Here is a 23215-nt window from a genome sequence, read left to right as displayed (position 1 = left end):
CACAGCTGGATAGTTAACTCGGAATGAAAGAATCCTGTAGTTTAATTTTGCAATTTGTATTGTGAATTGTACTTCAAGTAACACCTTCAATTATCTACTTCAATTTCCAACCTCAGTTAAGTGAATACATCGTCACTGAAAGCAAAAGAATTGAGTGGATGCCAATCCTGACAGTTATTTTTAAAATTCATGAAAATTACTGTAAAGAGGAAACTGTTTTAAATACAATAAATTCAGTAAGGCCAATTTATGCTAGAATTAGTTCTAATTAAGTGGATCATTTCATCTTTCTACAAATGTATTGAAGCAATTTTAAATATGGTGTACGACTAAAATACTGTAAAATAGAAGTGGATGTTTTAAATCCAATTTAACCAATTAACTGGAGTAATAATGTAATTACAATGTACAGGTTACAGTAGCTTGTCAGACTGCATATGCATTTACAAAAGCAGACAAATGTAATTTCAAACATGATAAGAAAAGCCCAGGATGGATTTTTAGGCCCTTTTGGAGGTGGATTTAAAGGCAGGTGGGATAAATTTGTGCTGCTGGCTGGCATAACCAAGCAGCATCCTGCTCCTGGGTGGTAGCTTTGGGGTGGCAGTAGGGTTCCTACCCAACTGCAAGTGCAGGTAGCCAATTAAGCTAGTTAATGGTCTATTGGGGCTTGCTGTTGGAGGCTAACTGGGATTTTTTTTTTTGTTGGCCATCAGGTCCCCGAGGGGGCATTGGGAGCCATGTAGCTGCTAAGAGACGGCCTCCCAGTGGCAAACCAGAGGACCAGTGCTCCAAACAGATGTAGAGGCTCTCTTTACCTGCCTTGCATCAGCTGCAGTCACAGGCCACCTGATGGAGGGTCCACCCTTTATAATGGTGACCCAGATGCTGATGGGATTTTTTTTTACTCGAAAAGAATTGAAGAGAGGGCACTTCCATCTTGCGGCATCCTCACTTTCACTTACTTTGATTCTTCTGAGTTGAAGGTCTCCTATTGGTCTTCCAGCTTCAAGAGCCCAATCACCATTGTTAATCAAATGACGACCCTCTGGCCACTAATTGGCAAATTCAGGGACAATCACAGCAGGCAACTGCAGCCCAAACAGTGAAAGTTTCTGGTTCCCCATTAGAGCCGGAAGGTGGAGCCCTGAAACCCATGGAGAAAACCCTACCTCATATTACATAAGTTCAAATTGCAACAACGATCACTGAATGGATTATGAACATGCATTGACAAGGTAAAAGTAATGAAGAATTTTCAATTTGTAACATATGGGAAGAATAAAATCTGAATGATAAGGCACCAAATCAACTCAGATGGTTGGGCATTTCTCTGAGATTAGTGGTTTTCTTCCAATCAGGTGGTTATTGTTAGGAGACAGTTAGGTCGTACAAACACATGAATTAGGAGCAGGAATAGGCTATTTGGCCCCTCAAGCTTGCCCAGCCATTCAATTAGATCATGGCTGATCTGTTTGTGGTCTCAACACCACTTTCCTGCCTACCCCCAATATCCATTGATTCCGTGGTTAGTTAAGAATCTATCTACCTCTGCCTTAAAAATATTCAGTGACCCTGCCTCTGACACTCTGGGGAAGAGAATTCCACAGACTCACAACCCTCTGAGAGAAAATTTTTTCCTCATCTCTGTCTTATTTGTATGCTGTGTCCCCTAGTTTTGGTCTCTCCCACAAGAGGAAACATCTTTCATCATCCACTCTGTCAAGCCCCCTCAGGGTCTTAAATGGGTAAAATTTTCTCCCTGTTGGGTGGGCCAGTTGGGAGTGGGCACGGGTGGGTACTAGCCGCTATTTTACATGGGTGGGCCAATTAAGGCCCACCCAACATGACGTGTGCCCGGTAGCGCTCAGCGCTACCTGTGTGGGCAAGGGGAGGAGGGAGAGTTGGGGCCTGCGCTCTTTTGCGTATGCACGCGAAAGAGCACAGAAGCTTCCCTGAGGCATGGAGCTGCCTCCAACTTTAAAGTTGGACAGGCAGCTTTCTCAATTGGGTTAATTGTTTTATTAATGGCCTTAACAGGTTTTGACAGTTCAGGGGGCATGCAGGAGACAGAAGATCAGAATGATGCGCAGTGACGTCGGGACGCACGTCCGATGTCACCACTTGTCATTTTATGTGTTGGCGTGTGGGGCCCGCCCCCACACGCTGAAAAGAAAATTCTGGCCTATGTTTCAGTAGCATCATCTCCCGTTCTTCTAAATACCAATGGATATCGTCTCAATCTGTCAAAGATTTTCTCATAAGATAACCCACTCACCCCAGGAATCAGTCAAGCGAACCTTCTCTGAACTACTTCCAATGCAATTATATCCTTTCTTAAATAAGGAGACTAAAACTGAGCAGCATACTCTAGATGTGGTCTCACCAACACCCTATACAACTATGGCAAAACATCCCTTATTTTATATTCCATTCCCCTTGCAATAAGTGACAACATTCCATTTGCCTTCCTAACCATTTGTTGTACCTGCATACTAACTTTTTACAATTCATAACCCAGGATATCCAGAACCCTCTGTATCTCAGAGTTCTGAAATCACTCTCCATTTAGATATTATGCAGCTTTTCTATTCTCCCTGCCAAAGTGGACAAGTTCACATTTTCCCACATTATACTCCATCTGCCAAATTTTTGCTCACTCACTTAAACTATCTGTGTCCCTTCTTCTTCAGGACTCCTTCGGGAGGATTTTTCCCTCATTGGGCGGGCTTGGTGGGGGCGGGCGGGGGCAATCCGGAAGCCAACTGCAGCCCACGATTGTGGCCAGTTTGTGATTTCACACTATCAGGCCAATTAAGGCCCGCCCAGCATGAAATGCAAGCGGCAGCGCTGCCTGTGTTGGCAGAGGGGTGGCGGTGGAGGAGGAGGGAGAGAACGAACTTAGCGCATGCCTGCGGGTACATGCAGGAACAGCTCCCTAAGGCATTGAGCTGGCTCAGGGAGATGAACAGTTTAAAACATTAAAAATAAAGATTTAAAAATGTTATAAAACATGACCCCTCATGTGACCCTGTCACATGAGCAGGGACATGTTATAAATGAAATGTTAAAATTTTTATTTTATTTTTATTTGCTGTTGGAGACCTCATCCTGCCTGTGGATGAGGTTTCCTAAAAAATGCAAAGGCCACTTGGCCCTTTCGCCTGCCCGCCAACCATAAGATTGGATGGGCAGTGAAAAATTTCTTTTAGTTATAACTTTAATGGCCTTACTAGGCCTCTTAATTGTCAGCGGGCGCGCTGCAGACTCTGGAGCTTGCCTGCTGACCGAAATATTGTGTGAGTGCGCAATGACGTTGAGACGCTCACCAGATGTCATCGCATGCCATTTTATGCTCGGGCAGGTCGGGAGCATTTCCACCTGAAGAGCTAAAAATTCTGGCCCTTATATCTTCTTCACAACTCACTTTTGCACCTACCTTTGTGTCATCAGCAAATTTAGCAAATATACCTTCAGTCCTTCATCCAAATCATTTATATTCATTGTACATAGTCGAGGCGCCAGCACTGATTCCTGTGGCATGCCACTCTTGCCATCTTGCCAAGCCAAAAATGACCCTTGAATGCCTACTTTCTGTTTCCTGTTAACTAATCCTCTATCCATGCTAAAATGTTGCTCCTACTGCACCCCCCCAACACCCAACCCCCGGCCCCTGCTTACGCCATGAGCTCTTAATTTGTGCAGTAACCTTTGGTGTGGCACCTTGTCGAATGCCTTCTGGAAATTTTAGTACACTACAGTCATAGGTTCCCCTTTATGCATGTTGCTTGTTACTTCCTCAAATATCTAGAAATAAATTAGCCAAACATGATCTCCCCTTCACAAAACCATGTTTGACTCTGCTTGATTCTTTTGAGATTTTTTAAGTGCCCAGTTATAACTTCCTTAATATTAGATTCCAGCAATTTCCTTATGACAGATGTTAAGCTACCTGGCCCATAGTTTCCTGCTTTCTGTCTGTTCCCTTTCTTGAATAGAGGAGTCACATTTGCTATTTTCCAACCTGATGGGATCTTTCCAGAATCTAGGGAATTTTGGAAAATTAAAACCAATGCACCTACTATCTCAGCAGCCACTCCTTTTAAGGCCCTTGGATGAAACCCATTAGGACCTGGAGATTTGTCAGTCTTCAGTTCTAATAATTTTATCAGCACCCTTTCCTTGGTGATTGTAATTGTTTTAAGTTCCTACCTCTCTTTCAATTCTTGATTCATAGTTATTTCAGGGATGTTTCTTGTACCGTCTACAATGAAGACAGATGCCAAGTATGTGTTCAATTCATCTGCCATTTCCTTATCCTCCGTTATTAATTCCACTGACTCTCTCTAGATGACCAATGCTCACTTTACTTTTTAAGTACCTGTAGAAACCCTTTCCTATCTGTTTTTATATTTCGAGCTAGCTTACTCTCATATTCAAATTTCTCCCTCACTATTCTTTTAGTCATTCTTTGCTGTTTTTCATATTCTATCCAATCTTCTGACCTGCCACTAATCTTCGAACTGTATACTTTTTCTTTCGGTTTGATACTATCTTTAACTTCCTTAGTTAGCCACGGATGATGTGTTGTTCCTCTAAAGCCTTTCTTTCTCACTTTTCTGAGTATTTTGAAATATCTCCTGAAACGTCTGCCACTGCGTCTCTACTGACTAATCCCTTAACCAAATTTCCCAGTTCATTTTAGCTGAAGTCAAGTGCCATTAGCGTTATTAATATGCACCACCAGATAACTGAAGATACAATCAGCGTCTTAATGACATGCTGAGCAGCCATACTTAGCACAACCTTCAACTCCTTTACCAAGGTGGCTTCTTGTGTTAAATGTGAGCGAAACCCACATTCCAGCTCCAGACCCCAGCTTAGCTATCTTCGAGACTCATTAGCATCCGAATGAGCTGTGGAAAATTTATAGTTCAGGGCAGCAATCAAAAACTATCTTTTATTTTCTACTTCATTGAGAAGATAGTTATAGTGAATGTCAAATTTAGATTGTCTCATTGCAAGTATTTCTTTTTTTTCTTCCGCAGTTCAATAAATGTAAAGCCTAAGCCATGGTCGAGTGTAGCTTTATTTTGCTGCCATTCAAATGTAAGGACAGTAACCTTAGGGTACATGAGTTAAATCAATAAGCCAAATAAAGTGGAGATTTTTAGGGTTCTTATTAAAACCTCTGGCATGCTGCAAACCTATTATGATATCTGGGCAAGTAAATACACTCTAACACATAAAAGCTGGGTTTACTTATTAAAAATTATACAATAAAGAAAGTCACGCAAAAATATAGCAAATATTTATTGCACATAAATATTTTGACATTTTAGTACAAATGATTGTTATTGGACTTATTGTAATCCATTTTACCCCTAAATTATTGGGTTAATTAATGCCTTTCCAATCTTATGCTAATGCACAATGCTTGGAATTAACTGACAGTGCTGTACGTGACTTAGATGTAACAAAGCCCAAAGTAGATTTACCACCCACAGACAATTTTCTGCTCTGAATTTGTTGAGCAAAATCATCTCCACCCACAGGACATTTCTATTCATAATCATTAGCCTAAAATGTTTCAGCAATCATATTGTTTTAATGATATATGTTAATTTATCCCTTCAAACCATCAGGCTTGATAACTTGGAGTCAATTCCCCCTGTGTTGCAATTTTCATTTAACATCTCAAACGAAAACCCTAAAAATCAAAGAACATAAATCTTCTGAAATGAAGCACAATCTTTTGCTACACTTTAATGTGTGAAAAAGTTGTATGATGGCAAAGCTCCATTTACATCAGACTTCCTGACATTTAAAAAAAATTGAAATCAAAACAAATGCTGCCAGGACACATTTTTTGCACAATCAAGCAAGTCTGAGGCCCCTTGTTTACAACACAAAACATTTATTTGAGTCAATGTCTTGCTTTCTTGATGGCGAGAAGAGTCTACTAACTAATCTTCAATTTCAGTATGCCTGTGGAATCTCAATGTTGCAGATGCCCTGACTGCAGATAGCATAGGTCTATCCTTCTACCCGCCCAAACCCTGGGACAGTGAGTTCCCAGTTTGGTTTTCCAAGGGATTCAAAAGTGGTTAGTAGTATCTTGGCAGTTCCAGGTCATAGGAACGGGAATAGAACATTTAGCCCCTTGAACCTTTCCTGCCATTCATTAGGACAATGGCTGATCTGTGAGCTTACTCCATATATCTTTTTTTTCCCCATTATCCTTAATATTGTAGATTAACAAACATTTATCAATCCCAGATGTAGAATTTACAATTGATCTAGCATCAATTGCCATCTGCAGATGAGAGCACTTTGTGTGCAGAAGTGTTTCTCAATTTCATGCCTGAAATATCTCGATCCAATTTTTAGATTGTGCAACTTGTTTAAGTCAGTAAGTAGGGTGACTTTCCCTGTCAGCCTTGGGCAGGGAAAACACACTCTGCTGAGAGCTGAGTAGTTAATTAGCTAGCTGGTTTAATTTGGTTCTGTAACTGTAGCTCAGTTTAGTATAAATTCAGGGGTCTTTAGTGCAGCCTTGCAAATGTGTTCAGTTTGGAACTGAGTGTTTACCAGGGAGTTTGGTAAGTGTGGGAGTTTAAAGTGTGGTAGCAGGTGGGAAAATTTTTACCCATTGGCCCCAGTGGCAGATTTTTGTGCCACACTGTCCCATTCCCAGCACGATCCTCCTAGTTAATTATGCATTCACGGGGAATATGGCAGATTGCTGGTGGGCGAGCTTGGATTTGCCCACCTTGCTGTGACCTCAGTGCTTCTTCGCTCTGGGCACCATATTTATAAAGTGCACCAGAGTGCATGCCTACTTCGTGACCCTGAAAGCAAAGAAGATGGCAGCCCCCAAATTTTATGTCGCCTCTCTGGAGTGCCTGCTGGATGCTGTGGAGGCCTTCCATGAAGTCCTCTACCCTGCTCTTGGCAAAATCAAGCAGGTAAGATTGTTACGACGCAACAGATAATGTGTAACAGGCGGATCAAATCCACGAGCGAAACTTGATCATGCAGTCATGATTTTGCAATTGGTATTTTATTTCAAGATGCACGCCCTGAATTCAGTAGTAATAAGTCCACCAAGACTCTAGAGTTTTTTACAAAACTAAATTAAACATTTATTAATAAAAGAAAAGATTTCAAGCAAATACATAGGTCTATTAGCATAATAAGTCCTCAATCCCCTAATTAATCTGGTTTCCAGTTACACACCCATTAAGTCAACAGTAAACAAAAAAATAGATTTTAAGTAGATTCCAGGCAAGTCAAACACAATACCGTGGGCAGTAGAATTCAAAATGGTTTTTCCCAGCTTTGGCTTCTGTAGATAGCAGCTTAATGCACAACTACTGGAGGCTTTTCATACTTCCAGTAGATCTTACAATGCATTTCCCTCTGGCACATAGTGCAGAATTTTTTGCTTGGCATGTGGGCAAGCAACTGACACACTCGAGCGTAAAATAGTGTGCGATGACGTTGGGTGAGTATCCCCGGCATAGGAGCTGAGGGCCGCTGTGACCTTCAGAGCCACTGGCATGGGGTGTGTCCGTCTGCACAGTCAGATCTCATCTCAGGCCCAATCATCTGACAAATGGAGGTCACTGTCTCCCTTGAGAGGCGGAGCCTCTTTCAGAGTTGCACCTCAGACATTTTGAGGTAGCTGTATTGCCGGCTGTAAATGCTGGCAGCAAGATAGTGACGCCTTCTGTGGCCCCTTCCGTCTTGGGATTCCTATGGGTCTTGTACCCCTTGTGCCTTCTAGTATCAGACACTCTTCCATTACCCTGGTAATGTGGACTGCAGTCTCCGTTGGTGGCACTTCCCCTGAGGAGGAAGAGAGGGGCAGAAGGGAGAGGAGGCCAGGTGTCCCACTGTAGCTTCCTGCAGAGGGACATGTGGGAGAAGAAGCGCAGGCACAAGGGGTGCAGGGCCAGCAGGAAGTCCAAGGCGGAAAGGGCCTTAGGAGACAACATAATCCTGCTGCCAGGGTTTAAAGGTGGCGATGCAGCTACCTCAGTATGTCAGGTGCAACGCCGAAGGAGGCTCCACCCCTCAAGGGACACAGTGACCTCCATTTGTCAGATGATTGGGCCTGAGATCAGCTCCAACTGTACAGGTGGACACCCCATGCAAGTGGCTCCGAAGGTCAGAGCAGCCCTCAACTTCTATGCCTCCGGCACTTCCCAAGGATCAGTGGGGAATCTGTGTGGAGCCTCCTAATCAGCTGTCCAAATTGCATCAAGCTGGTGACAGAACATCTGTTCAGGTGGGCACTGACCTTTATTCTTTACCATACAGACAAACCAGCCAGGCTGAGCGAGCCAGAGGCTTTGCAGCAATTGCTGGATTCCCCCGCGTCCAGGGTGCAATCGACTGCACACATGTTGCCATCTAGGAAGCTGCAGTGGGACACCTGAAAGATCTGAAAGTCAAAGCTATCGTGGATTTCCCAGTGCCTGCAACAAAACGAGAAGTTTTGAGATTTCTGGGCACGAGTGGGTTTTATCGGAAATATGTACCAAATTTTAAGTGTGATTGCTCCACTGACTGAACTATTAAAAAAGAACAAGAAATTTCAATGGAAGCAGGAGTGTCAGAGGCCTTTGATAATTTGAAAACTGTATTCACTACAACACCAGTTTTGACAGTCCCCAATTATGCCAAGCAATTTAAGTTGGCCACTGACATAAATGACATTGGCATTGGGGCTGTACTGTTACAAGAAGATGACACTGGAATTGAAAAACCGGTCGGGTATTTTCAAGGAAGTTGAATGCACAGAGAAGATATTCAATGATTGAAAAGGAGGCGTTGGGTTTGGTGTTAGCATTGCAGGGTTTTGAAATTGATGTGGCAAGCAATTTGTCAGAAACAATTGTTTACGCAGACCACAATCATTTTAAGTTTCTGGACAAATTTTGAGACAGAAGTGCAAGGCTTTTCAGATAGAGTTTATTACTGCAACCATTTAGTCTGCAGATTATACATGTCGCTGGACGAGAAAATCTGATTACAGATGCTTTATTGTGAGTTTGAAGCTTAAAGGGAAAATTGGACATTTAAAAACTTGGACTCTGAACGGGAATGATTTCTGTTGATGTGAAGGATTTGTAAATATATTGTTATATTAATGTATGCATCTGGTAATATAATAGCATAAGTATATAGATAAGTAAAAGAGATAGTATAAGATGAGTTAATAAAAATAAGGCATCTTTTTAAATTATGACAGTTCATTTTTCAATGAGAGGGATGTCAAGAAGATAAAATAATTCTCAGAATGGTATTGGAATTTATTGTAAAATAGAGTAATAGTGGGCTGTGTCTATGGGCAGAAGTTTCAGGTCGGCGTACGGGGGCGGGCCTGACATGCTGACTCGTAAAATGACACGCGATGACATTGGGCGTGCATCCCAACATCATCGTGCGCCATCGTGATATTTCAGTAGGAGGGCACGCTATGAGTTCTGAGGCATGCCTGCCATTAATTAATGGGCCAAATAAGGACCTTGATGTAGCAATTGAAGACGATTTTTTGCAGCCCATGTGATTTTCAGTGCGTCGCACAGACGCAACGGGCAGGTGGACAGGACACATTTTAAAAAACCTCATCCACTGGTGGGATAAGAGGGGTGAGTGGGCTCGTTAATGCAAGTAGTTAGAGCTTTAGTTTCTAACTTACTGTTACTTATTTGTATGAACAGGACAACGTCAATTCTCTCCAGAGCTGCTTTGACAGAAAGAATAGGATTTCAGTTCAGGACTCTGGAGGAATCAGGTATCAGACAGCCTTCCCTTACCCTGGGAATGGGGATTGTGGTCTCTGCTGGAGGTACCTCCTCTGAGGAAAAAGAGAGGGCCAGAAGGGGGAGGGTGCCAGGAGTCCATATTCAGCCTCCCGGGGAGCTACCAGTGGGAGGAGGGCACAGGCACAAGGGGTGCAGGGTCAACAGGGAGTCCAAGGTGGAAGGAGCCACAGAAAATATCACTATCCTGCTGCCAGGTTTTACAGGCGGTGATGCAGCTACCTCAATATGTCTAAGGTGCAGTGCCGAAGGAGGGTACGTCTCTCAAGGGAGGCAATGACCTCCATCTGTTAGATGATCGGCCCTGAGATCAGCTCCAATTGTATGGGTGGACACCCCATGCCAGTGGTGCTCAGGGTCACAGTTGCCCTCAGCTTCTATGCCACCAGCACTTTCCAGGGGTCGGTGAGTGATCTTAGTGGAATCTCCCAGTCAGCTGTCCACAGTTGTGTCAAGCAGGTGACAGGTGCTCTGTTCAGGCGTCCATTGAATTTCATTCACTACTGCTCAGATGAGACCAGCCAGGCAGAGTGAGTCAGAGGCTTTGCCACGATTGCTGTAGTCCCGCGTGTCCAGGGTACAATCGATTGCACACATCTGGCCATCAAGGCACCAGCGGGTGAGCCCGGTGTGTTTGTCAACAGGAAGAGATTCTACACCATGAACATGCAGATAGTGTGTGACCATAGGATGCACATCCTGCAAGTCTGTGCACGGTACCCAGGCAGTCCCCAAGACGCATACATCCTGAGACATGCCCAGGTGCCGAGGCTCTTTAGTGTTCCAGGCCAGCTGGATGGATGGCTGCTGGGTGACAAGGGCTATCCCCGCAAAAGGTGGTTTATGATGCCCCTCCGCCATCCAAGAACAGAGGCTGAGTAGCGGTACAATAGGAGCCATGCCTCCAGAAGGTTCATGGTAGAGAGAACCATTGATCTTCTCAAGATGCGCTGCCGATGCTGGGACCATTCAGGGGGCACACTCCAATACCCCCCAGATCGTGTGTCACAGAGGTTGCATGCTGCGCTCTGCACAATCTGGCACTGGAAAGGGGAGACACAGTGGAGGGAGAAGATGTAGAAGCAGATGCTCTGGCTGCAGACGATCAGCGTGCACAGGAGAACGCTCAGGGGATAGACGTCGATCTGGGAACCTTCAGGGAGGCAGGGACACCCGGGAGGCTTTGATCCAACGCTCCTTCAGCTAGCCTACCAAAGATGAACCACCAACACATGCCAGGGCTGCAGGCTCCATACTCGATACCTGAGAGCAACATTTGCCTGGTCAGGAACATTAACTATGTGCAATTTCAACAAAGCTCAATGACAAACAAATCATTCAGAACATCATGGGTTCCTCTTCACCTGCAGAACTAATGAAGCATCCAGAGGTTTGTTGAGAACTGAAACATTTAATGATTGCCAACTTGCACACAGAAATCAGAGAACATTAAAAGTGTTGAACAGCACAGCTACTTAAAAACAACTTAAATGCAGGGCAAAAGAAAACCACTAGTGATAAGCCCGTGTTGTGCCTAAGGTGATTTGCACTTGCACTGGCGGGTGCTACATTTAGGTGCTCACCCCTCGCTGGCACCGGCATTGGAAACAGCCTGCTCACTCTGCTGTCCTGTTGGTCTTGATGACCTTAGCGGGTGTCCTTTGGCCCATGGAGCCTGTGCTGGCTCTGACTGGGAGGGAGTGGCCAGAGCCACGGCTGGCATCTCCCCAGTCGCCGCAATCTCATCAGATGCCATGGTCACTGGCAGAGGGGTGGAGGAGCTGCAGCCATCATCCAGGGCGCTCTGAGAGCAGCCCGCAGCAACGACAGGCAGCTCCTGTGCCAATGTGAGGTTGCTTTGGACCTCCCTGCTCACCATTGATGGATGGCGCCCAGCTGGGATACTGGGTGCCTCATTCATCTCCCACACTAACCTGAGGTCATTGCCATTGTGAGGGATTGCAGGTCCGAGTGCATCCCCAGGAAGTCCTGTTTGTTCTCCTGGAGGAGCCTCTCTCTGAGATTTGCCAGATGTCTCAGTCCAGGGTCTCCTCCCCGTGTTTTGTGTAACCCTCCCAGCACGTTGATGGTATGCCTTCACAGTCACTAGACAAATCAGTCATGCCTGCATCTCGATGGGGCTTTGCTGCCAGATTGTCCTGGGCTGGTGGCACAGAGTTCCATCATTCTCTCTGTGTGCTCTCAGCACCTTTGAGGTGCAGCTGGCATCCCCCATCTCATCAGCATCTGTGTCCAGTGACAGTGTGGTCCTGAAGGTTTCAGCTCACGAAGGATGCCATAGCATCAGGAGAAGTTTAAGTTTCCCAACTTCATCTCCATGATATGGCTGTGTTTACAGAGCACAGGTGAGCTGCCATCAGCCAGACAGGAGTCACACATTCACATAAGCTATAATGAGGATCTATGGAGTGTTTCCATTGCATGTTGTCATCATCTTCCTGGAATGTAGGGACTATGGGCATCTGCTGCATCTCCATGACAGGAGCCTTCTCAAAGAAGACATGTGCACTGCCATCAGCCAGACAGGAGTCAAAAGTTCACAGATGCAAAGTAAGGATCTATGGAGTGTTGTCACTGCATGTCGTCGTCCAGGTATCTAATGGCTATGAGGGCCTCCCGATCATGCCCTACCTCATCTGGACGGCACAATGGCCTCATCGCCATCACCCTTGCTTTCAAGGACCTCATTACCCTCATCCCCATCGACACACTCATTGGGGGAGATGTGCAGCTCCTCCATCTTCTCCTCAGGCAGCTCCTCCCCCCGTTGCAACACCAGGTTGAGAAGAGCACAGCAGGTGGCAATGACGTATGACATAATTTGTGGACTATATTGCAGGTCTCCACCAGACTGTTCCAGGCACCGGAATCACATTTTCATCCTCCCAATGGTTTGCTCCACCAAAGTGTGTGCTGCAGCATGAACGTCATTGTACCTTCGCTTGGCTGCAATCTGATGCAGAGGCATCATCAGCCATGTCCTCTGCAGGTAGTTCCCTGACCCTGAGGAGCCAATCCTTGCAGCCTCCAGGGACCCTGGAATATAGCTGATTTCTGAGATCTACTGAGAATGTAGGAGTTGTGGACACTCGTTGGAAATTGTGCGCAGGCCTGCAGGATGCATGTGCTGTGGCCGCAGACCAGCTGAACATTCAGTGACTGGAAGCCCTTGCGATTCACCAGCTGCAGTTTGTTGCCACAGAGATTTAAGTGCTGCATGGAGTACAGTCGATGGCACCCTGCATCTGGGGAAAATTGTGAGGTCTGCCTAAATCCCAATGTTCTTGCTTCCTGGCTTGCCTGATCCCACTTGAAATCCACGAAGTTGCGTGCCTTCGCGAAAATGGTGTCCGTGATCTGCTGGATGCACTTGTGTGTGGAGACTTGTGAGATCTCACAGAGGTCACCTGTGGAGCCCTGGAAGGAGCTACTGGCTTAAAAATTAAGCCCCGTGGTCATTTTCACATCCATTGGCAGTGGATGCCCTCCGAGTCCCTGTGGCACCAACTCCTGCAGCATGTGGCATACGTGACCAACCTGTTCCCTGGACATGCACAGTCTTCAGTGACATGGTTCTTGATAATCTGCAGCAATGACAAGCGCCACCTGTAGACCCTGGATCTAGCTAGGTGCCGACACACGGCGGCTTGTGTAGCTCTTCAGCAGCATGCACAGGAGACCCAGCTACCCCTTCCTCTTCATGGTTCTGCTCCTCCTTCTGCCCAGCAAGGTGCCTCCATCACTTCTTCTCCTTTGTCTCCACTTTCTGTATGCCATGAGGCATACAGCTATGTCGCCAGGCTCCATGCTCCTGATGATGCAGAATGGAAGAGAGAAACACGTAGGTTAACATTGGTCTCCTAGGGACCTCCCCTAGTTGTGTGTCCGGCTCCAGCTCGGTATCAAGGCTCCTTAATGCAGGCTGGAGGGTGTTGGTCACCACTTAGATGGCCAGCGATTAGTGTGCTGCATGGCTGCCCGAAACCCCACCCACCTCTGTCCCACTCTACCTGACTGATTGACTGCAGCTTCGCCCACTGGACTGCATGCTGTGCTATCAGCTCAGACGCAGGCATTCTCCTAGCCTGCACTGCAAGGTTGTACTGTTAGCTTGAGCCATGGGGGAGACTGGTCCAAACCTGCATCAAGACATTGCAAGGGGATGTGATCGCCTCCACCAGTGACTGCCCCATGGCCAGCTTTAGCAAAGAGATTGTACAACTTGTCCAATTGTTCAATTGTTCTGCAGCCCCCTAAAACTCTCACTAATTTGCTGTTTGTGCCTGAGGGGTGGAAAGTTTAAGAGAACCTGGTGGCAATCGCGAGCACTGTGCAACATTCATGTGAACTCACGTCTGGGTTTCCCTCGAAGTTCAACTTGGCTGGTGCATGCCTTTTAAATGCTGTGTTAATCATGCCATTCTGACAGTCATGCTGACATAGGAGGTAAATTCGACATGGGGGGATGATTCTGGAGGGCAGGCAAGATGATGAGATTCAAATGCATTGAAATTATGTTCCTGACGTTGGACAGTGGGAAAAGTGGCCTGCCTTTGATGGGAGGAACGGACAATGGCTAACTGGTTTCACAGTGACTTGAAACTGATTTTTGGCCTTCCTGTCATATCATCCCCGCCTGCCCACCATGATGCCCCTAGTCTTGCCTATAATTAGCAGTAACTGGAAAGCACTATGTAAATAAGTAGATTAAGCTTCTGTCAGTCTTAGGCAGGGAAAATCCTCTACTGAGAGAGCTGAGTGGTTAGTTAGCTAACTGCTTAAATCTGCTTTTTGTAACTGCAGTTCAGTTTGGCATAGATTCAGGGGTTTTTAATACAGCCTTGCAAATGAGTGCAGTTTGGAACTGAGTTAATACCTGGCAGTTTGGTGAGTGGGGGACTTTGGTTAGGAGGGGAACACGGCATCCCTTTCCTTTCACTTTTGCTTTTTCTAACTTTTTCACCCTGTCGGAATTGGATGTGACCCAACTACAGGGAAAGAAGCTAGCTGTTTGGTGAATATCTGGTGAGTATCTGGTAGGTGGTTAAAGTCTATTCTATTCCTAGGATTTCAAATAGGACAGGAACTGGTGGCAAGATTGATAAAGTATATAAAAAATGGAAAATAAATAATTGACTAATATAAATAAGTAGTTAATTAAAATGCATCAAGGATGGCAGGACAGGTGATGTGTCATGGCTGCAACATGTGGGTGCTTCTGCATGCCAGTGTGAGCCAGGGCAAACACATTATCAGTAAGTGTTTGTGCTTGAGGAGCTTCGGCTCAGGGTCATTGAGCTACAGGCCGAGCTGCAGAAGCTGCAACACTTCAGGGAGGGGGATGTTACCTGGGTGCTTTGTACCAGGAGGCAGTCACACCCCTGAGGAAGGGGTCTTCTGACTTGGTCAGTGGTCAGGGACAGGAGGGTGTGACTGCGAGTGAGGCAGCTAAGGGGACCCAGGAGCAGGAGTGCAGGAGTTATAGCCTTTGCAATTGTCTAATAATTTGAGGTTATCTCAGTTCTTTTGAATGAGAGTGGGGGCTCCAGGGTGTGAATTTAATGTTTCCACTTATAGGAGAATCTCGAACTGGGAGTCACTGTTTAAAAATAAGGAGTCTCCCACTTAAGGCAGAGATGAGGAAAAATTTTTCGTCTCAGACTGTTGTGAGTCTTTGGAACTCTCTTCCTCAGTGGGCAGTGGAAGCAGAGTCTGAATATTTTTAAGGTAGAGGTAGATAAATTATTGATAAACAAGGGGGTGAAAGGTTACAGGAGTTAGATGTGAATATACAGTTGGGTTACAATCAGATCAGCCGTGATCTTATTAAATAGTGGAGCAGGCTTGAGGGGCTAAGTGGCCTACTCCTGCTTTATTCCGTATGTTCATATGTCCTATTCTCCCCAATCAGGAGAAACAATCCCTCTATCTGTTGTCCTAAATATTTTGAAAACTTGGATCTAATCATGTATTAATCCTCTAAATTTGGGAAAATACAACTCTAGTTTTTATAATCTCTTCTTGTAATTTAACCCTTTTAGTCAAGGTATCATTCTGGTAAATTCATCCCTCCAAGGACAATATGTTTTTCTTAAGGTGTGGTGCCCAGGACTGCCACAATACTCAGTGTGTGTGGTCTAACCGTTACATTGTGAATCTAAATCATGACTTCGAGGCCAGCTTTCCATTAGTCTTTTTTGATTAATTTCTGTACATGTTCATGGTATTTAAATGATCTATAAACCTGGATGCACAACTCCTTTGGATCTCCACTGTTTCTAGCTTTTCACCATTTCGTAAGGACCCCATTCTATCCTTTCAATAGGATCAAAGTTTGTGATGACTTCTGTGCTGGGAAAAGCCTGCATTTTCTTTTGTGGAATGTCACTTTTAGAACAAAATGTGCTGGAGAGTATTTTAAAAGAAGGTTAATTGGTTTTCTGATTATGACATCAGTAGGTTCCCAGAAATGCCCACATGACCCGGGGTTGCCATGGGGATGAACAGCTAACAAGAAGCGAGTAAATAGAAAGCTAATTGCAGTGGTGAAGTGTCAGTCTGAGTTTTTTTGTTTTGCCAGTTCAGGACATTGAAAATTGGTGCAAAGCAAAGAAACAAGCAAGGCTTTTTCCAAATGGGGCAGTTTTCAGTTTGACAATCTTTGAACAGATCCTTCTGTTGAAGCAGGACTCTAAGAATAGAGCTGTAAGGACTGAACCCTTACAGGAAGAGCGAGGGATTGTGGGTTGGATAATATCTATTTTGCTGTTGGTGTGAAAGCCCATCCGAATATTTAAAGGGATCAGAAAAGGTGGTCTCTTGGCATTCTGTGCCATCTGGACCATGATGACCCAAGCAAAAAGGGGTATATAAGCATGCGCTTGGTTGGTGGCAACAGTGTTCAGGATCTTTGGATGGATTATGGCTGCTATTGAATGCTATGGCTGCTATTGAATTCTCCTCAAGAACTGAAACGATTGGATGAGAAGTGAGAAATCCTAAAAAATGGAGGCCAAGTTGGAAAGACGGGGAGTTGGAAGTTGTGTGGGAAGTAATGCGACTGCTTTTAACAATGAATGGGATTTTGTCATCTTGCTCACTGCTGGGACCACTGTTGAAAGCCCTGCAGTGGGTCCTGCCCCAGCGGGTCCGGAAAATCCTGTCCTGCATGAGGGATATCTTTGGCTGAATTGAGTGTTTAAAGCGAAATTTATCTTTTTATTTGAAATATCCTTCACCTGTTAAGTAATGTTTGAGTTATGAAGATTTTAATTGGTTTGTTGCAGTAAAAGTTTTAAAAACTGAAATCTTGTCCAGCAGTTTTCTTACCATTGGTGTCATGGTGATTCCTTTCTTTTTAAAGGTCATCCATCTCTATGGGAATGATAACAAGTGAATGATCTAATATTTGCCTACATTGAATTTCATTTGCCATAATTTTCTCCATTCACTTAATTTGTATCTCTTTCTGATGTTAATCTTCTATTAACATAGCTTGCAATATTCTCTATCCTAGTGTCATTGGCAAATTTGAGTATCTGACTTTCTATCCCATCGTCCAAAGAGTTAATAAATATGGGGAATAGATGAGACCCCAACACGGATCTTGTCACGTGTCATTTCTTGCCAATTAGATTACTTGCTCATTGCCCCTACTCTTTGCCTCCTTGCCCTTAGGCAATTTTCTGATCAAGTCAATAATTTTCCTTCAATCCCATGAGCTTCAACTTTAGTTAAAAGTCTTTTTGGTGGGGTCATTATCAAATGCTTCCTGGTAGTGCATATAAATAACATCCATAATCATTCTATTGTCCACTACCTCAGTCACCTCTTTAAAAACTTCAGTTTGGTTTATCAGGCATGAATTACGCTTTACAAATCCATATTGGCTCTCTCTGATCAGCTGAAAATTTTCAAGCTCTCCAGTTGCCTTATTCTTAATTGCAGACAATAGTAATTTTCCAACAAAAAATACTAGATTAACTGATCTATATTTTCCTGGTTTTCCTTTCTCATCTTTCTTAAATAGCAGAATGACATTCATTATTTTACAATTTAAAGGAATGATTCCCAAATTGAGAGAACTTTTGAAGGTTATAGTTAGGGCATCTGTAATGTTCTCACCTACTTCCTTGAAAATCCTAGGATGAAAATCACCTGGTCCTGGGAACTTGTCAATCTTTTAGTTCCATTATTTTCTTCATTACTATTATTTTGCTCATGTTAATTTTTGAATCTCCATCCTTGATTCAATATTTGTTTCCTTGGAATGTTTGGCATGTTAACTCCTTCCTCCATTATAAATGCTGATTTAGTGGGGTGTGAGCATTGCTGGTAAGGCCAGCATTTGATGCCAAACTTCAATTTCCCTTGAAAATGTGGTGGTGAGCTGCCTTCCTGAAGCACTGCAGTCCATGCGGTGTAAGCACACTCACGATGCTGTGAGGAAGGGAGTTCCCGGATTTTCATCTTTGTCAGAGAAGAAATAGTAATATAGTTCCAAGTCAAGATGGTGTGTGGCTTAATTGGAAAGGTTCCTGCAGCTGGTGGTGTTTCCATGTTTCTGCTGCCTTTGTCTTTCTAGGTGGTAGAGGTCATGGATTTGGAGGATGCTGTTGAAGGAGGCTTGGCAAATTACTGCAGTGTATCTTGTGCATGGTATACACCACTGCGACTGTGCACTGATGGTGTAGGATGTGAATGTTTCAGGTGCTAGATGAGGTGAACAGGCTGTGGAAAATCAGGAGGTGAGTTATTTGCCACAGAATTCCCAACCTCTAACTTCTCTTGGAGCCACAGTATTTATTTAGCTGGTCCAGTTATGTTTCTGGTCAATGAAAACCCTGAGGATGTTGATGGTGGGAGATTCAGCAATGGTAATTTCATTGAACGTCAACTGGAAATAGTTAGATTTTCTCGGTTGGAAATAGTCATTGCCTGAACTTGCATGGCACAAATGTTACTTGCCACTTATGAGCCTAAGTCTGAATGTGGACCAAGTCTTGCTGCATGTGGGCATGGATTGCTTCAGTATCTGAGGAGTCACAAATGGTACTGAACACTGTGCAATCATCAGCAAACATTTCCACTTTTGACGTTATAATGGGGAAAAAATCTTTCATGAAGCAGCTGAAGATGGTTGGGTCTAGGGAACTTTCCTGAGGAACTCCTGCAGTGATCTCCATGAGATAATTGGCCTCCTACAACTTCATGATTCCCTAAAGCCTGTCCACAATGCACAAGTCAGGAGTTTTGTTGAAATACTCTCCATGTGCCTGGATGAGTGCTGTTCCAACAATGCTCAGGAAGCTTGACAACATCCAGGACAAAGCAGCCTGCATTATTGACAACTCATCTGCCACCTTGAAAATTTATTCCCTCCAACCCTGATGCACAGTGGCAGCAATGAGTACCACCTACAAGATGCACTGCAGAAACTCACCAAGGCTCCTTTGACAGCATCTTCCAAACCTGTGACTTCTACCATCTAGAATGCCAAGAGCAGCAGATGCATGGGAATGGCACCACATGAAAGTTCCCCTCCAAGTCACACACCATCCTGACTTGGAACTATATCATAGTTCCTTCACTGTCACTGGGTCAAAATCGTGGAACTCACTTCCTAACAGCACTGTAGGTGTACCAACACCACATGGACTATAGCAGTTCAAAAAGATGGTTCACCGTCACATTCTCAAGGGCAGTTAGGGGTGGGTAATAAATGCTGGCCTTGTCAGTATTGCCCACATCTCATGGAAGAATAAATTTTAAAAAAGGTATAACTTCAACCAGTGGAGACCTTTTCCCCTGACACCTATTGACTTAAATTTTTTAAGGTCTCCTTGTTGCCATACTTGGTCAAATGCTGCCTTGATGTCAAGGGCTGATACTCTCATGTCACCTCTTGAATTCAGCCGTTTCTTCCTTGTTTGGACTAAGGCTGTAATGAGGTCCGAAGCTGAGTGGCCCTGACAGAACCCAACTTGAGCACCAGTGAGCAGGTTATTGCTGTATAAGTGTTGCTTGATAGCACTGCCGATGATACCTTCCATCATTTTGCTGACGATTAAGAGTTGGCTGATGGAGCGGTAATTGGTTTGGATCTGTCCTGCTTTTTGTTGGATTGTATATACCTGGGCAATTTTCCACATTATAATATTGGGCAGGATTTTCAGCTCGGCATGCGGGTGTGCACTTGACATGCATGAGTGTGAAATAGCCCACGATGAGGTTGGGCAAGCGCCCCGACAACATCACACACTTATGCAATATTTCAGCTGGCAGGCACTCGTGAGAGTCGGCTGTGTGGTTGCCGGCAATTAATCAATTAATAAAATTGAATTTTTTGCTGTCCGTCCAACCTTATGGTTGCCGGGTTGCCGAATAGGCCAGGCGGCCTTTGCATTTTTTTCAAAACCTCATCCACGGGCGGAATGAGGTTTCCAACAGTGAGTAAAAAAAAAATTAAACTAATTTTTCACATGTCCCTGTTCATGTGACAGAGTCATATGTGGGAGTATGTTTTCCTTATTTTTAAAATCCTTAATTTTCATGTTAAAAGTCTTCAGCTCCCTGAGGCAGCTGTGTGCCTTGAGGGAGCTTTCACTGAGTGCGCCCCCCGAGCATGTGCACACTTCAACGCTCCAGGTCCTCCCGCCCTAACCCGGCAGCATTGAGGTGATCAGCTCGCATTGCTAGCTGACTGGCTGTTAAAAACAGGATGTGCTGGAAAAACTCAGCAGGTCTGGCAGCATCTGTGGAGAGAGAAACAGAGTTAATCTTTCAAGTCGAAAATGACTTGGTGAAGAAAACTCTGCCCCTCAAATTATGGTTTTCTAAGTGTTCTGTTACCACCTGCCTAACAAAAGGTTCTATCATTTTCCTACTACTGATGTCAGGTTAACTGACCTATAGTTTCCTATTTTCTCTTTCCCTCCTCTCTTATTAATAAAAATAACCTTTGCTCCCTTCCAATCTATGGGGACTATTCTAGAATCTAGAGAATTCTGGAAGATTAAAATGAATGGATCCACTATTTCTGTAGCGACCTCTTTTGAAAACCGAGGACACAGGTCATCAGGTCTAGGGAACTTGTCAACTTTTAGTCCCATTAATTTCTGCAGTACTGTTTCTTTATTAATAATACCATCCTAAATTCCTCATTTTCACTCACAAAAATGTTCCCATTATGCAAGTAAACAACAAAAGTGCTAATAAATATATGCTTATTTTTTGGGCAAAAAAGCACATGTGTAGTTTTACAGGGGACCTGTGGATTTTTCATAACATCGGAAATGGGCCTCAGAATTTAAAAAAAGGTTGAGAGCTCCTGCTCTATACCATGTCCTCTTTCACTACTGTTTCTTCTGCATCACTATGACTTTCCACCATTATCCGTTCCTGGTAACATATCTACAATCTATGAGCACAACATCTATTAGGCTGAAATTTGTTTGCCATCCTCACTCTGCCACGTTGTTGGAATCAAACTGGTATGTGATTTCTTTACCATATGTTAGAAAAACATTCGCAACGTAGCAGTAATTAGAATTATACTTCAGAATTTTGCAGTACATTTACTTTGCACAACAATAACGATTTTCTTCAGGTAAAGGCTGTTTTAGAGCATCCCTTCAATATGCACTTAACAGCTTGTGCTTTATTCAGCCACTGACAACAGAATTCTATATCTCCATTATCAATATTTTTATCATTTTAAATACTCATAGGGAAAAACAATATTAAACACAATGCTTCTTTATCATCAAAATCATGAGGGAACCGAAAAAAGCCACAGTGCACAATGTACAGGCACTTGCAGGATCTGGATTGGTGATAACCATATCTCATTCAAGCAGGTAATAGATGTAAACACTGTGTGTTTCCACCGTTACCCAGTTACGTTCTTGAAATATTGCATTTCATCAGTGGAACATTATTATGTTATACATTTGTATTAGGTTGCAGTAGCATTTGCTGTTGAACTTATATATAAAATGCTAATAAATATCGAGGTCTGCAGCTGTAATTTAACCTGATGTACAATGAGTTTAAGTATCTATAAATAAATTATCTTGTCAATGAAAGCTTTTTTAGGAACAGTGTATGTTTTGTAGCAATTATTCAAAAATTGAAACATAGAAAATATAATGAAGAAAATATAATATTAATTTGATATTCATAGTGTAAAGAGAGGTGGGACTGCCAGGACGTGCACACCACCTCCAGTCCTGTTCCTCTCCTGTACATTTTGGGCCCACATTTCCTGCAATGGGGTGTGACAGTGCTATGATTTCCATTCTCACAGACTATAATTTCTTCACACTTCCAAGCGCTGTGAGGAATGCATAGTCTGCGGAATGATTGGCAGACAATACACTGTGTATCATTTGCAATTCTAAACCACCTCCATCCCCCCACAGCTAGGACGACAACTTCACATAGGCACCAGGGCCATGAACAGTCATTTGTGCATAATGCTGCCACGGACTCCTGTTGTACTCACAAGGCATGACCCTTATTGAGCATTCCCTTTACATTCCGTGTACATTATGTACAGAGTGGAGACTTACTCACTCTTGTGGATCTCAAAAGATTATTTAGCCTCTTCTGACATTGCATCCAGCTATGACGCACCACACCAATGCTGCTGACCTCTGTGGCTACCTCCATCTAGACAGTTGTGGACATTGTGGGAGGTCTTCTTTTCCTGTCCACTGGCATTAAAACCTCATGCCTGATGGTCACAGCCTGGAGGAGGACTCAGAGGGAGTCATCATCAAAACATAGGGCAGCTCAGCACCTTCTTCCCTCCCCCTCTCGTCACTCCCTTCTCTTGACTACCTATGGGGGAATAAATGTTATAATGATTCAGCTATTCCATTTTCACATCTTTCCATTATATTGATGCTTACAATGCATGCCATGTGTATTCCTGGCCAAAAGTACTTAATGCTGATGCTTTGTGGAATGTTACACATCATTAATATTAACAAAATTTACTTGAGCCAATGCATGTAACCTTGCAAAAGTCCAAACATTCCTGCTTCCATCCAACCCTAGTAAATCGCAGCTGCACCTGACACTGGCCCATGCCAGGCACCCCTTTAAATAATTGGCTGTGACTTCCTTCTGGCTCACAGCTTTCAAGTACAGACACCGGGCATCCCACCCTCCATCTTCGATTGGGCAGGAAAACAACACGCAAGCAATGGAAACCCGTGGCCGTTAATTGGTTCATTGCCATGTTATAAAGTGGGAGACAATGATGTGGGCCACTCTTGAGTCAATGAGCCATTCATTTCCATGCATGGCTTCTGCCACTGAGAGGCCGTGTAATATTCAGCCCCATGTGTCCCATC

Source organism: Carcharodon carcharias, chromosome 18 (genome assembly GCF_017639515.1).
Source record: "Carcharodon carcharias isolate sCarCar2 chromosome 18, sCarCar2.pri, whole genome shotgun sequence".
NCBI classification, from domain to species: domain Eukaryota; kingdom Metazoa; phylum Chordata; class Chondrichthyes; order Lamniformes; family Lamnidae; genus Carcharodon; species Carcharodon carcharias.
Note: the sequence above shows the minus strand (reverse complement) of the source record.